This window comes from Cottoperca gobio, chromosome 17, assembly GCF_900634415.1.
Source record: "Cottoperca gobio chromosome 17, fCotGob3.1, whole genome shotgun sequence".
NCBI classification, from domain to species: domain Eukaryota; kingdom Metazoa; phylum Chordata; class Actinopteri; order Perciformes; family Bovichtidae; genus Cottoperca; species Cottoperca gobio.
The window spans coordinates 24,573,589-24,586,836 of NC_041371.1; the positions used below are offsets into that span (position 1 = coordinate 24,573,589).

The following is a 13,248-nucleotide window of genomic DNA, read 5'->3' on the forward strand; positions in this document are numbered from 1 at the left end:
CTTGTGTGATTTTTCTTAAACACAATTATAAGGGGAGAGCGCGAACGCAGTCCCCCACTACCACAAATTATGCAGTCGAGATTCCCACATTTGGGGAATTCGCAGGGGTCAGCACAACCGGAGTGCAATGGCCGAGCCTCGCCCTGGGTGAACCACCTTCTTGATCATGGTATCTCCCCTGCCAGGTAAGTATGAGTTGGTTGAGACAGAGACATGGGAGTCTTCCCCAGACAAAGTACTGTGTATGGCGGTTCCCATAATGCCTAGATTCCAATACCTTTAGCATTAGCTCACCTTGGCAATCAGCTTCTGCCTCTGGGAAAGCAAACACAGCCCAGCAACTGCACAAAAGCAATTAGTTTGTTTCAATCCATCAGACCACACCTACTTCTCGCTGCCATTGGTATTACAGTAGATTGGCATTACTCAACTTTACAACGCAGGGCAGAAACAGCTTTCTAGCAACAACACTGACACTTTTCTGGTCACATTGCAAAAGAAACCATAGGCCTCAAAGTGATCAGTCTCAGAAATTGGAATTATTTATGCTGCCCAACACTCTACATTCCATCACAGAAAAGGTCTGGTGTGATTTTTCTTAAACACAATTATAAGGGGAGAGCGCGAACGCAGTCCCCCACTACCACAAATTATGCAGTCGAGATTCCCACATTTGGGGAATTCGCAGGGGTCAGCACAACCGGAGTGCAATGGCCGAGCCTCGCCCTGGGTGAACCACCTTCTTGATCATGGTATCTCCCCTGCCAGGTAAGTATGAGTTGGTTGAGACAGAGACATGGGAGTCTTCCCCAGACAAAGTACTGTGTATGGCGGTTCCCATAATCCTAGATTCCAATACCTTTAGCATTAGCTCACCTTGGCAATCAGCTTCTGCCTCTGGGAAAGCAAACACAGCCCAGCAACTGCACAAAAGCAATTAGTTTGTTTCAATCCATCAGGACCACACCTACTTCTCGCTGCCATTGGTATTACAGTAGATTGGCATTACTCAACTTTACAACGCAGGGCAGAAACAGCTTTCTAGCAACAACACTGACACTTTTCTGGTCACATTGCAAAAGAAACCATAGGCCTCAAAGTGATCAGTCTCAGAAATTGGAATTATTTATGCTGCCCAACACTCTACATTCCATCACAGAAAAGGTCTGGTGTGATTTTTCTTAAACACAATTATAAGGGGAGAGCGCGAACGCAGTCCCCCACTACCACAAATTATGCAGTCGAGATTCCCACATTTGGGGAATTCGCAGGGGTCAGCACAACCGGAGTGCAATGGCCGAGCCTCGCCCTGGGTGAACCACCTTCTTGATCATGGTATCTCCCCTGCCAGGTAAGTATGAGTTGGTTGAGACAGAGACATGGGAGTCTTCCCCAGACAAAGTACTGTGTATGGCGGTTCCCATAATCCTAGATTCCAATACCTTTAGCATTAGCTCACCTTGGCAATCAGCTTCTGCCTCTGGGAAAGCAAACACAGCCCAGCAACTGCACAAAAGCAATTAGTTTGTTTCAATCCATCAGGCCACACCTACTTCTCGCTGCCATTGGTATTACAGTAGATTGGCATTACTCAACTTTACAACGCAGGGCAGAAACAGCTTTCTAGCAACAACACTGACACTTTTCTGGTCACATTGCAAAAGAAACCATAGGCCTCAAAGTGATCAGTCTCAGAAATTGGAATTATTTATGCTGCCCAACACTCTACATTCCATCACAGAAAAGGTCTGGTGTGATTTTTCTTAAACACAATTATAAGGGGAGAGCGCGAACGCAGTCCCCCACTACCACAAATTATGCAGTCGAGATTCCCACATTTGGGGAATTCGCAGGGGTCAGCACAACCGGAGTGCAATGGCCGAGCCTCGCCCTGGGTGAACCACCTTCTTGATCATGGTATCTCCCCTGCCAGGTAAGTATGAGTTGGTTGAGACAGAGACATGGGAGTCTTCCCCAGACAAAGTACTGTGTATGGCGGTTCCCATAATGCTAGATGCCAATACCTTTAGCATTAGCTCACCTTGGCAATCAGCTTCTGCCTCTGGGAAAGCAAACACAGCCCAGCAACTGCACAAAAGCAATTAGTTTGTTTCAATCCATCAGGCCACACCTACTTCTCGCTGCCATTGGTATTACAGTAGATTGGCATTACTCAACTTTACAACGCAGGGCAGAAACAGCTTTCTAGCAACAACACTGACACTTTTCTGGTCACATTGCAAAAGAAACCATAGGCCTCAAAGTGATCAGTCTCAGAAATTGGAATTATTTATGCTGCCCAACACTCTACATTCCATCACAGAAAAGGTCTGGTGTGATTTTTCTTAAACACAATTATAAGGGGAGAGCGCGAACGCAGTCCCCCACTACCACAAATTATGCAGTCGAGATTCCCACATTTGGGGAATTCGCAGGGGTCAGCACAACCGGAGTGCAATGGCCGAGCCTCGCCCTGGGTGAACCACCTTCTTGATCATGGTATCTCCCCTGCCAGGTAAGTATGAGTTGGTTGAGACAGAGACATGGGAGTCTTCCCCAGACAAAGTACTGTGTATGGCGGTTCCCATAATGCTAGATGCCAATACATTTAGCATTAGCTCACCTTGGCAATCAGCTTCTGCCTCTGGGAAAGCAAACACAGCCCAGCAACTGCACAAAAGCAATTAGTTTGTTTCAATCCATCAGGCCACACCTACTTCTCGCTGCCATTGGTATTACAGTAGATTGGCATTACTCAACTTTACAACGCAGGGCAGAAACAGCTTTCTAGCAACAACACTGACACTTTTCTGGTCACATTGCAAAAGAAACCATAGGCCTCAAAGTGATCAGTCTCAGAAATTGGAATTATTTATGCTGCCCAACACTCTACATTCCATCACAGAAAAGGTCTGGTGTGATTTTTCTTAAACACAATTATAAGGGGAGAGCGCGAACGCAGTCCCCCACTACCACAAATTATGCAGTCGAGATTCCCACATTTGGGGAATTCGCAGGGGTCAGCACAACCGGAGTGCAATGGCCGAGCCTCGCCCTGGGTGAACCACCTTCTTGATCATGGTATCTCCCCTGCCAGGTAAGTATGAGTTGGTTGAGACAGAGACATGGGAGTCTTCCCCAGACAAAGTACTGTGTATGGCGGTTCCCATAATGCTAGATGCCAATACCTTTAGCATTAGCTCACCTTGGCAATCAGCTTCTGCCTCTGGGAAAGCAAACACAGCCCAGCAACTGCACAAAAGCAATTAGTTTGTTTCAATCCATCAGGCCACACCTACTTCTCGCTGCCATTGGTATTACAGTAGATTGGCATTACTCAACTTTACAACGCAGGGCAGAAACAGCTTTCTAGCAACAACACTGACACTTTTCTGGTCACATTGCAAAAGAAACCATAGGCCTCAAAGTGATCAGTCTCAGAAATTGGAATTATTTATGCTGCCCAACACTCTACATTCCATCACAGAAAAGGTCTGGTGTGATTTTTCTTAAACACAATTATAAGGGGAGAGCGCGAACGCAGTCCCCCACTACCACAAATTATGCAGTCGAGATTCCCACATTTGGGGAATTCGCAGGGGTCAGCACAACCGGAGTGCAATGGCCGAGCCTCGCCCTGGGTGAACCACCTTCTTGATCATGGTATCTCCCCTGCCAGGTAAGTATGAGTTGGTTGAGACAGAGACATGGGAGTCTTCCCCAGACAAAGTACTGTGTATGGCGGTTCCCATAATGCTAGATGCCAATACATTTAGCATTAGCTCACCTTGGCAATCAGCTTCTGCCTCTGGGAAAGCAAACACAGCCCAGCAACTGCACAAAAGCAATTAGTTTGTTTCAATCCATCAGGACCACACCTACTTCTCGCTGCCATTGGTATTACAGTAGATTGGCATTACTCAACTTTACAACGCAGGGCAGAAACAGCTTTCTAGCAACAACACTGACACTTTTCTGGTCACATTGCAAAAGAAACCATAGGCCTCAAAGTGATCAGTCTCAGAAATTGGAATTATTTATGCTGCCCAACACTCTACATTCCATCACAGAAAAGGTCTGGTGTGATTTTTCTTAAACACAATTATAAGGGGAGAGCGCGAACGCAGTCCCCCACTACCACAAATTATGCAGTCGAGATTCCCACATTTGGGGAATTCGCAGGGGTCAGCACAACCGGAGTGCAATGGCCGAGCCTCGCCCTGGGTGAACCACCTTCTTGATCATGGTATCTCCCCTGCCAGGTAAGTATGAGTTGGTTGAGACAGAGACATGGGAGTCTTCCCCAGACAAAGTACTGTGTATGGCGGTTCCCATAATCCTAGATTCCAATACCTTTAGCATTAGCTCACCTTGGCAATCAGCTTCTGCCTCTGGGAAAGCAAACACAGCCCAGCAACTGCACAAAAGCAATTAGTTTGTTTCAATCCATCAGGCCACACCTACTTCTCGCTGCCATTGGTATTACAGTAGATTGGCATTACTCAACTTTACAACGCAGGGCAGAAACAGCTTTCTAGCAACAACACTGACACTTTTCTGGTCACATTGCAAAAGAAACCATAGGCCTCAAAGTGATCAGTCTCAGAAATTGGAATTATTTATGCTGCCCAACACTCTACATTCCATCACAGAAAAGGTCTGGTGTGATTTTTCTTAAACACAATTATAAGGGGAGAGCGCGAACGCAGTCCCCCACTACCACAAATTATGCAGTCGAGATTCCCACATTTGGGGAATTCGCAGGGGTCAGCACAACCGGAGTGCAATGGCCGAGCCTCGCCCTGGGTGAACCACCTTCTTGATCATGGTATCTCCCCTGCCAGGTAAGTATGAGTTGGTTGAGACAGAGACATGGGAGTCTTCCCCAGACAAAGTACTGTGTATGGCGGTTCCCATAATGCTAGATGCCAATACATTTAGCATTAGCTCACCTTGGCAATCAGCTTCTGCCTCTGGGAAAGCAAACACAGCCCAGCAACTGCACAAAAGCAATTAGTTTGTTTCAATCCATCAGGCCACACCTACTTCTCGCTGCCATTGGTATTACAGTAGATTGGCATTACTCAACTTTACAACGCAGGGCAGAAACAGCTTTCTAGCAACAACACTGACACTTTTCTGGTCACATTGCAAAAGAAACCATAGGCCTCAAAGTGATCAGTCTCAGAAATTGGAATTATTTATGCTGCCCAACACTCTACATTCCATCACAGAAAAGGTCTGGTGTGATTTTTCTTAAACACAATTATAAGGGGAGAGCGCGAACGCAGTCCCCCACTACCACAAATTATGCAGTCGAGATTCCCACATTTGGGGAATTCGCAGGGGTCAGCACAACCGGAGTGCAATGGCCGAGCCTCGCCCTGGGTGAACCACCTTCTTGATCATGGTATCTCCCCTGCCAGGTAAGTATGAGTTGGTTGAGACAGAGACATGGGAGTCTTCCCCAGACAAAGTACTGTGTATGGCGGTTCCCATAATCCTAGATTCCAATACCTTTAGCATTAGCTCACCTTGGCAATCAGCTTCTGCCTCTGGGAAAGCAAACACAGCCCAGCAACTGCACAAAAGCAATTAGTTTGTTTCAATCCATCAGGCCACACCTACTTCTCGCTGCCATTGGTATTACAGTAGATTGGCATTACTCAACTTTACAACGCAGGGCAGAAACAGCTTTCTAGCAACAACACTGACACTTTTCTGGTCACATTGCAAAAGAAACCATAGGCCTCAAAGTGATCAGTCTCAGAAATTGGAATTATTTATGCTGCCCAACACTCTACATTCCATCACAGAAAAGGTCTGGTGTGATTTTTCTTAAACACAATTATAAGGGGAGAGCGCGAACGCAGTCCCCCACTACCACAAATTATGCAGTCGAGATTCCCACATTTGGGGAATTCGCAGGGGTCAGCACAACCGGAGTGCAATGGCCGAGCCTCGCCCTGGGTGAACCACCTTCTTGATCATGGTATCTCCCCTGCCAGGTAAGTATGAGTTGGTTGAGACAGAGACATGGGAGTCTTCCCCAGACAAAGTACTGTGTATGGCGGTTTCCCATAATCCTAGATTCCAATACCTTTAGCATTAGCTCACCTTGGCAATCAGCTTCTGCCTCTGGGAAAGCAAACACAGCCCAGCAACTGCACAAAAGCAATTAGTTTGTTTCAATCCATCAGGCCACACCTACTTCTCGCTGCCATTGGTATTACAGTAGATTGGCATTACTCAACTTTACAACGCAGGGCAGAAACAGCTTTCTAGCAACAACACTGACACTTTTCTGGTCACATTGCAAAAGAAACCATAGGCCTCAAAGTGATCAGTCTCAGAAATTGGAATTATTTATGCTGCCCAACACTCTACATTCCATCACAGAAAAGGTCTGGTGTGATTTTTCTTAAACACAATTATAAGGGGAGAGCGCGAACGCAGTCCCCCACTACCACAAATTATGCAGTCGAGATTCCCACATTTGGGGAATTCGCAGGGGTCAGCACAACCGGAGTGCAATGGCCGAGCCTCGCCCTGGGTGAACCACCTCCATCATCATGGTATCTCCCCTGCCAGGTAAGTATGAGTTGGATGAGACAGGGGAGTCTTCCTAATTGCCTGTGCCCCTCCCCTGAGGTTGTTCTTTGTTTGTGCTTTAAATGTTTTTCTATTTCTAGCACACTTAAGCTTTATGTGCAGTTGCTGGACTGTGTTCGCTTTCCCAGAGGCAGAAACTGATGATAAACGTATTAGAATATAGGATTATGCATTATGGGAACCGCCATACACAGTACTTTGTCTGGGGAAGACTTCCCTTTCTCGGTCTCATCCATTTATATTTGTGTAAATGTTTGTTACATGAAAAGATTTTCTAATAAAAAAAATAAGAAGTCTGTTCTCTTCAGTTTAATATCTGGTATGTCCTCTAAATGGAATGCTTGGGAGGATCTGCTAAACTGAAGCCATTTTTATGGCAGAGAATTACTGCACCATGACACTTGAGAACTGTACAAGGAGGTGGAGTCCTGCAGCAAACAGACTCGACCCATCGCTTCTCTGCCTTTTGGCTAAGATCAAGTGGATGTGAGGTTGGGTATTGTTGCTGAGGAAACAAATCTACAAATCGGAAGATGGCCACACCGGCCCCCAAAGAACAGCCGATCCCGAGGGTCGGGCTGAGAAACACGCTGGGGTTCCAGGTTGTCGTGGAAGAGGTGGATTTCCTTGCGAGGGTTTTCTTCTGCAAGAAGGTTATCGTCGGGCAGCTGTGTCTGAAGGTGGAAGACGTCTACTGCATCCAGTGGAACCAGCAGGAGAAGGCTTTTGATGTCACCCTACGGACGGAGGACATCTACAGAAGAGTGGCTGAAATTTGCCAGACCGCAGCTGGGGTAAGGCCTCTTGCAGGCTACAAAGTTTTCAACTTGGACAAACCGAACTTTAGAGTGGTTACGGTGCATATGTTCAATCCCTTTGTAACAAACGCAGCACTTGTAGCCTTTTTAAAACAATATGGTGAGGTAATGTCGGCTGCTAGACCGGTGAACGACCCATTGGGGTTTTGGACTGGAAAGCGGCAGTTTCAAGTGTTGCTGAACCCTGATCCGGAAGGGCCTGGAGGCCTTAAGCACCCACCTGCCATTTTTAGCCTTGGTGGAGACCGGGGCTACCTCTACTACACACGTCAGCCAGCCTTCTGCAGGAGGTGTAGGCAGTCCGGTCACACAGAGGCTGCATGCGATGGAGTTTCTGTGGACAGGCGGGCCATGAGGCCAAGAACTGTGTTGCGCCTAAGGCCTGTCATGGATGCGGGGGACTGGACCACCTGTTCCGCAGCTGCCCCAGCCGGAGAAGATCCTTTGCCGAGGTGGCCAAGCTTGCTGGTGGGCTGATGAAATCCAAGGAGCCAGTGAAAGGAGATGGCCACACGGGCCAAGTGATGCCAGGGTTGGATATAGGCCTTACGGAGAGTGGTGTTGATGTAGGGCAATGGGGCGAAGGAGCAACCGACGCCGGGGGTGCGGATGCACCTTTGACTGACATGGAAGTGTCTTTGCCTGCACCCACTTCAGGCTTGGCTATCAATCCCGACGAAGTCAGGGATTATGAACTGGGCCGAGGAGATGGAGAGACTTCTCAAAGAAGAGGAGGAGGGAGCCGTTTCTGAGGGGATGGGATTGTGTAATTCATAATGGGTTCATTCAAGGTGCTAACATTGAATGTGAGAGGAATGAGGGACACAGTTAAAAGAAGGGTGGTGTTTGATTATGTGGGATATCTTCAAGTTGCTATGTGTTTTTTGCAGGAGGTACACTTGCGGGATAAGGGTGATGTTGCAAATTTTACAAGGGAATGGACGAGAGGGGACTCAGTATGGAGTGTAGGGGGGGTCCACTCTACAGGGGTTGGGATTTTATTTTGTTTCAAAGAGATAAGGGTGGATTTTTCCTTTGTTATTGTGCAAGGGAGGATAATGGGAGCAGATGTTACATGGGGGACGGTCAAGCTGAGGGTAATTGTAGTGTATGGGCCACAAACCTCGGCAGAAAGGCAGGAGATGTTTGGGCTGATAGAACCGCACATGGCGACAAATAGACAGGTCATTATTGGGGGTGATTTTAACGTAGAGTTAGGAAAAGGAGTTGATACGAGCGACGGGTTCATCGCCAACCTCATGGCTAGTCATGGCCTGGTAGATGGGGCGAGGGTGGTCAGGCCGCGGGTGGTTGGTCCCACATGGCGTAACTCACAAGGGATAGAAAAAGTGTTGGATTACATTTTCCTTTCAAAGTCCTTGGTTTTGTTGGCGGGCAGTTTGCTCCCTGTGTTTTTTTCGGACCATGATGGTTTGCTACTGGAGGTGCGCTCGTCTGTTCCAGTTTTTGGGCCTGGGTTCTGGCGCCTTAACACCAGTATCTTGGAAGAGGTTGTTTTTGACAGAGAATTTCGAGCACTCTTTCAAGGACTGGTTGGACTTAGGCCTATGTGTTCTGGGGTGACAGAGTGGTGGGAGGCAGCCAAAGAGCGGATAAAGGGGTTTTGTGTGGGGTATAGTAAAAGGAAAGGGAGGTTGGCGAAGATGGCGGTGATCCGCCTTCAACGCCTTCTTGAGTTTGAGTACTCCAGGGGAAACTCTGGTGGTACGGTAAATCAGCGGGTTTGTGAGTCCCTGAAAGCACGTCTCAGGAATGTCTTTGAGTGTAGAGCTCGAGCATACCTGTGGAAGTCACGTCGAAATTTCCATGAGGAATTTGAGACGTGTTCCGCTGGTTTTTTCAGCACAGTAAGGGAAGAGAGGGCCAAACAAGTGGTGCTAGGGGTTAGGGATGGGCAGGGTAGGGTGGTGTCAGATGAGTTGGAGATGGTTAAGGCCGCTTCCGACCACTACAACACAATGTTTATGGAGAGAAAGGTAGAGAAAGAGGGGGGGGAGGATTTCCTGGACTGTATGACTCAGCGGGTGCCTTTGGACATAGCTCAGGCATTGGAGTCACCGCTCACTCTTGAGGAGCTTGAGGGTGCCCTCTTTAGAATGAACAGGCGGAAGGTACCCGGTATCGACGGGCTGCCGGTGGAGTTTTATCTCAAGTTTTGGGACATACTCGGGCCGGTAGTGTTGGAGGTATTGTCGGCAGTGCTCTGTATAGGTGCTATGGGAGGGTCTTTGGCCACTGGAGTTATCTCCCTTCTGTTTAAGAAAGGGGACCATATGAACTTGGAGAACTGGCGTCCATTGACCATGCTTTGTGTGGATTATAAACTTCTGGCAAAGGTGCTAGCGGATCGACTAGGAGCAGCACTCCCACACGTGGTCCATGTGGACCAGACATGCGGAGTGGCGGGGCGTTCGGTGAGATGGAATCTGCAGCTCATTCGAGACGCGGTCGCTTAGGCAGAAGACAGGCAATTGCCGCTTATGGTGGTTGGCCTCGACCAGGCGAAGGCGTTTGACAGGGTACACTGGGGTTTTATGTTCAGGGTACTAGACAGGTTAGGTTTTGGCCAGGGGTTTATAAGATGGGTACAGGTATTGTACACAGATGTGGGGAGCATGGTCTCAGTCAATGGTCACTTAGGGGATGTTTTTAGGTTGCACTCAGGGGTAAGACAGGGGTGTCCGCTCTCACCGCTGCTCTACATCCTCTACATGGAGCCCCTGGCGGCAGCTATTCGGGCTGACCCAGGTGTAAAGGGTTTCCTGGTACCTGGTAGCGGGGGCCTACGGGTTAAGCTTTCTCAGTATGCAGATGATACTACACTGCTGCTGGACAACGACGCTTGCCTGATTCGGACCTTGGAGATTTTCCAGAACTTTGGTCGGGTGGCTGGTGCAAAGCTTAATTGTGCCAAGTCCTCTGTGAAGTTCTTTGGGCGGTGGAAAGACAGGACCAATGTACCAGGGGGGCTGGCGCTCTGCATTGGACCTCTGAAGGTACTAGGGGTTGGCTTTGAGACAGCTCACAATGCCACGGCCAATTGGACCAGGTGCTTTTTAAAAGTTCAGAAGAAGCTCACGCTCTGGAAGAGCAGGATGCTTGACCTTTTATAGGAAGGTACTTGTTCTGAAGGTAGACGTTACTGCCATCTCTCCTGTACTTGGCCTGTATCTACCCACTGCCAGTCAGTATGAAGAGGCCTCTTGTGCGCCTCGTGTTTTCCTTTCCTATGGGGCGAGAGATACGAGTATGTGGCGAGAGCTCGAATGTTGGCTGGGATTTGAGGCAGGGGGAAGGGATATGCCTCACCTCCCGCTGAAACTGGACTGCATTTTTGTTTCTTTTCTGTGTAAGGAGTTATCCGCTCCGGTGGTGCATCCTTCGGGCTTTTTTTCAGCGGCTCTTTTTTTCCTATCAGGCCAGACGCTTCATGGTCTGGAGTAATACGTCCTCTATAACGGGACAACATATTAAACAGATTTTTAGCATCGGGAGCTCCATTCACTCCGCTCATTGACCCAGTATTGCAGTGTCTCTGGGAACGGTGCACCCTTCTCTTATATGTGGAAAACCAAATACCAATGCAAACGCATCCATTGGTCCCTCGTTTTGACTCTGGGCCAAAAGACTGGGGGTAAATTCCAAATACCAGGCCAGACCTATTCTACTCCCACATAATCACAGGGGAAATATTTTCCCCCCTTTCTGCCAATCAAAAGTGTGATTCTTACTGGTGTTTTTGTAAGGCTTCATCTTGCTTTTGATTCTGCTGACTTTTCCCCCAGTTCTTTGGCCCAGCACCCATCACTGGCACAGTTTAGTCAAATGAACTGACTGAATGACAGACTTAAACAGGGGTAAAATTTATACAGTAAATATATCAACACTAGAAGAGAGATATATAGCTTTATAATACAATACACAATACAAAGAATACTCTAAAACTTAGAATACATAAATATGCTAAACTATTACAACTAAAATATAAGCAAAGGATAACATAATATAGTTGCCTTTTATAATAACTGAAGGTTTTGATTATTGATATATTTAGATCGTATTGACCCAGTAAAAGAGGTGAAATACTGCACCTATTTCTTTGGAAATTACACATTGAACCTTTAATCTTTTTGAAATATTTTGTGTGAAGAATAAACAATATAGCAAAAATACAACATGATGTGATCAATTATGAAAAAGATGGATCCAGGAGGATGTCAAAAAAGGTTTCCCAGTGCCTCAAAAAATATATATTAACGTGAGCATCAGGCAGTACCAGGGCACAGAGGCACAGCCACAATTCATGATCCAGACTTAACCTTCAATAGTGGCAAACTTCCAGATTTGAGACAGAAAGGTGATGCCCCGGATGCTGAGTTAGTAACATGCCTTTAAGCTTATATGTGTCACGGTGGAGAAAAGGTGAGGAACAAAATGCACACGAGGTGATTATCAAAAAGAGGTTTTTATTCAAAAAAGCTTACAAAAATATATAACAAGGCAAAAAGTAAAACTGAAAATACAAACTAGGATGACAGGAGGGAACACAAGGGAGCACGGGGAGGCACGCAAAAACGTTAAGTAACAAGGGTGTAACATGGATGACGAACCAACAAGGAACACTGCGACAGACAGAATAATCATTTTAATAATCATTTTTGTACAGAACAGTGGAGCTTTTATTTCGTAAGCCAAATCTATTAAAAATATTGTCAATAATATAAATATGAATATGGGAGTTTTGTAACACTGTCAAATGCAAACACAGATACAGAATAAAATAAACTAAACAACCAACATGTGCTGTACCCTGTCTCACTATGTCACTTCATCCATCTCATATCCATTGAATATGTTGTTTTAAAAAATCCATTTCATCCTATAAAATGTTCAATTTGAAACACTTTTTGGAAACCTTTAAATAATAATGAATTGTTTGATTTCAACATAATTTGAACTGTCTTGAAGTCTTGACATTTTTGTGATTTTAATTTGACACTGAGTTTGGTTTCTTTTTGAATTCCTCAGTTGTTGTGAGAGGGTAAAATAAAATGTAAGACTAAAGATTTTCCTTTTGGATTAACCTTATAGTTAGGGCTCGCTCAGGCTTGCCTTGGATCAGCCCCTAGTTATGCTGCTATAGGCTTAGACTGGGGACACCTCCCTGCTCTCCTCCTTCTCTTCATCTCTCCTCCCCTTCTCTCCCTCTCTATCTGTATACATGTATGTAAATGACCGGAGTTTCTGTGTCTCTCATGTGCAGAAGAAAATGCTACTCTTGGTGCATGCACAGCCGAACGCCGGCTTCCCACATGGAGAGCATACATTCGGCGTTTGATTGACACTTCATTTGAGCAAGCGATTATCCCGATGATTGGGATATCATGTAGCCAATGAATGGCTGAACAGTTTGATATGTCATTTCCTATGTTTTCTTTTTACAAATGTTATTTCTTTTCAAAATTATATTTATCATATTCAAGTTCAGGAGGAAATAAAAAAAAAACACAAACATATTAAAAAAAATGTTGTTTATACTTCACTTACTTTGTGTCATTACTACTAACAGGGAATATGGGGAATAGTTATTTATGAGCAATAAAAATATATTTTATTAATAAATATTATAATATTTCCAAATTGCACAGCCTGGTGTTACTCTCAGAAAAACCTGTCCAATATAAGTTTGTTTCCCTTTTATCTGAATTTTAACCTGAATTTGATAACACTTGGTGTTATGTTTCTATTGTGTTTTCCAGCTCACCAGCTATACACATCTTCAGGCATCCTTTCCATT

General features: G+C 46.0%; 12 non-coding genes across 12 annotated transcripts; all 12 read right to left on the reverse strand.

Annotated features, from left to right (window-relative positions):
- Positions 1 to 29: 29 nt before the first annotated feature.
- Positions 30 to 193, reverse strand: LOC115023164 (U1 spliceosomal RNA). The gene has a single exon (XR_003833983.1). It is a non-coding gene; the product is annotated as a U1 spliceosomal RNA (small nuclear RNA).
- A 419-nt stretch (positions 194 to 612) lies between these two features.
- On the reverse strand, positions 613 to 776 carry LOC115023175 (U1 spliceosomal RNA). The gene has a single exon (XR_003833992.1). It is a non-coding gene; the product is annotated as a U1 spliceosomal RNA (small nuclear RNA).
- Positions 777 to 1,195: 419 nt separating this feature from the next.
- On the reverse strand, positions 1,196 to 1,359 carry LOC115023187 (U1 spliceosomal RNA). Its single transcript, XR_003834000.1, has one exon. It is a non-coding gene; the product is annotated as a U1 spliceosomal RNA (small nuclear RNA).
- A 418-nt stretch (positions 1,360 to 1,777) lies between these two features.
- LOC115023198 (U1 spliceosomal RNA) lies at positions 1,778 to 1,941 on the reverse strand. The gene has a single exon (XR_003834010.1). It is a non-coding gene; the product is annotated as a U1 spliceosomal RNA (small nuclear RNA).
- A 418-nt stretch (positions 1,942 to 2,359) lies between these two features.
- Positions 2,360 to 2,523, reverse strand: LOC115023199 (U1 spliceosomal RNA). The gene has a single exon (XR_003834011.1). It is a non-coding gene; the product is annotated as a U1 spliceosomal RNA (small nuclear RNA).
- A 418-nt stretch (positions 2,524 to 2,941) lies between these two features.
- On the reverse strand, positions 2,942 to 3,105 carry LOC115023165 (U1 spliceosomal RNA). The gene has a single exon (XR_003833984.1). It is a non-coding gene; the product is annotated as a U1 spliceosomal RNA (small nuclear RNA).
- A 418-nt stretch (positions 3,106 to 3,523) lies between these two features.
- On the reverse strand, positions 3,524 to 3,687 carry LOC115023166 (U1 spliceosomal RNA). The gene has a single exon (XR_003833985.1). It is a non-coding gene; the product is annotated as a U1 spliceosomal RNA (small nuclear RNA).
- Positions 3,688 to 4,106: 419 nt separating this feature from the next.
- Positions 4,107 to 4,270, reverse strand: LOC115023167 (U1 spliceosomal RNA). Its single transcript, XR_003833986.1, has one exon. It is a non-coding gene; the product is annotated as a U1 spliceosomal RNA (small nuclear RNA).
- Positions 4,271 to 4,688: 418 nt separating this feature from the next.
- On the reverse strand, positions 4,689 to 4,852 carry LOC115023168 (U1 spliceosomal RNA). Its single transcript, XR_003833987.1, has one exon. It is a non-coding gene; the product is annotated as a U1 spliceosomal RNA (small nuclear RNA).
- A 418-nt stretch (positions 4,853 to 5,270) lies between these two features.
- LOC115023170 (U1 spliceosomal RNA) lies at positions 5,271 to 5,434 on the reverse strand. The gene has a single exon (XR_003833988.1). It is a non-coding gene; the product is annotated as a U1 spliceosomal RNA (small nuclear RNA).
- Positions 5,435 to 5,852: 418 nt separating this feature from the next.
- Positions 5,853 to 6,016, reverse strand: LOC115023171 (U1 spliceosomal RNA). The gene has a single exon (XR_003833989.1). It is a non-coding gene; the product is annotated as a U1 spliceosomal RNA (small nuclear RNA).
- Positions 6,017 to 6,435: 419 nt separating this feature from the next.
- LOC115023173 (U1 spliceosomal RNA) lies at positions 6,436 to 6,599 on the reverse strand. The gene has a single exon (XR_003833991.1). It is a non-coding gene; the product is annotated as a U1 spliceosomal RNA (small nuclear RNA).
- Between the last annotated feature and the right edge of the window lie 6,649 nt (positions 6,600 to 13,248).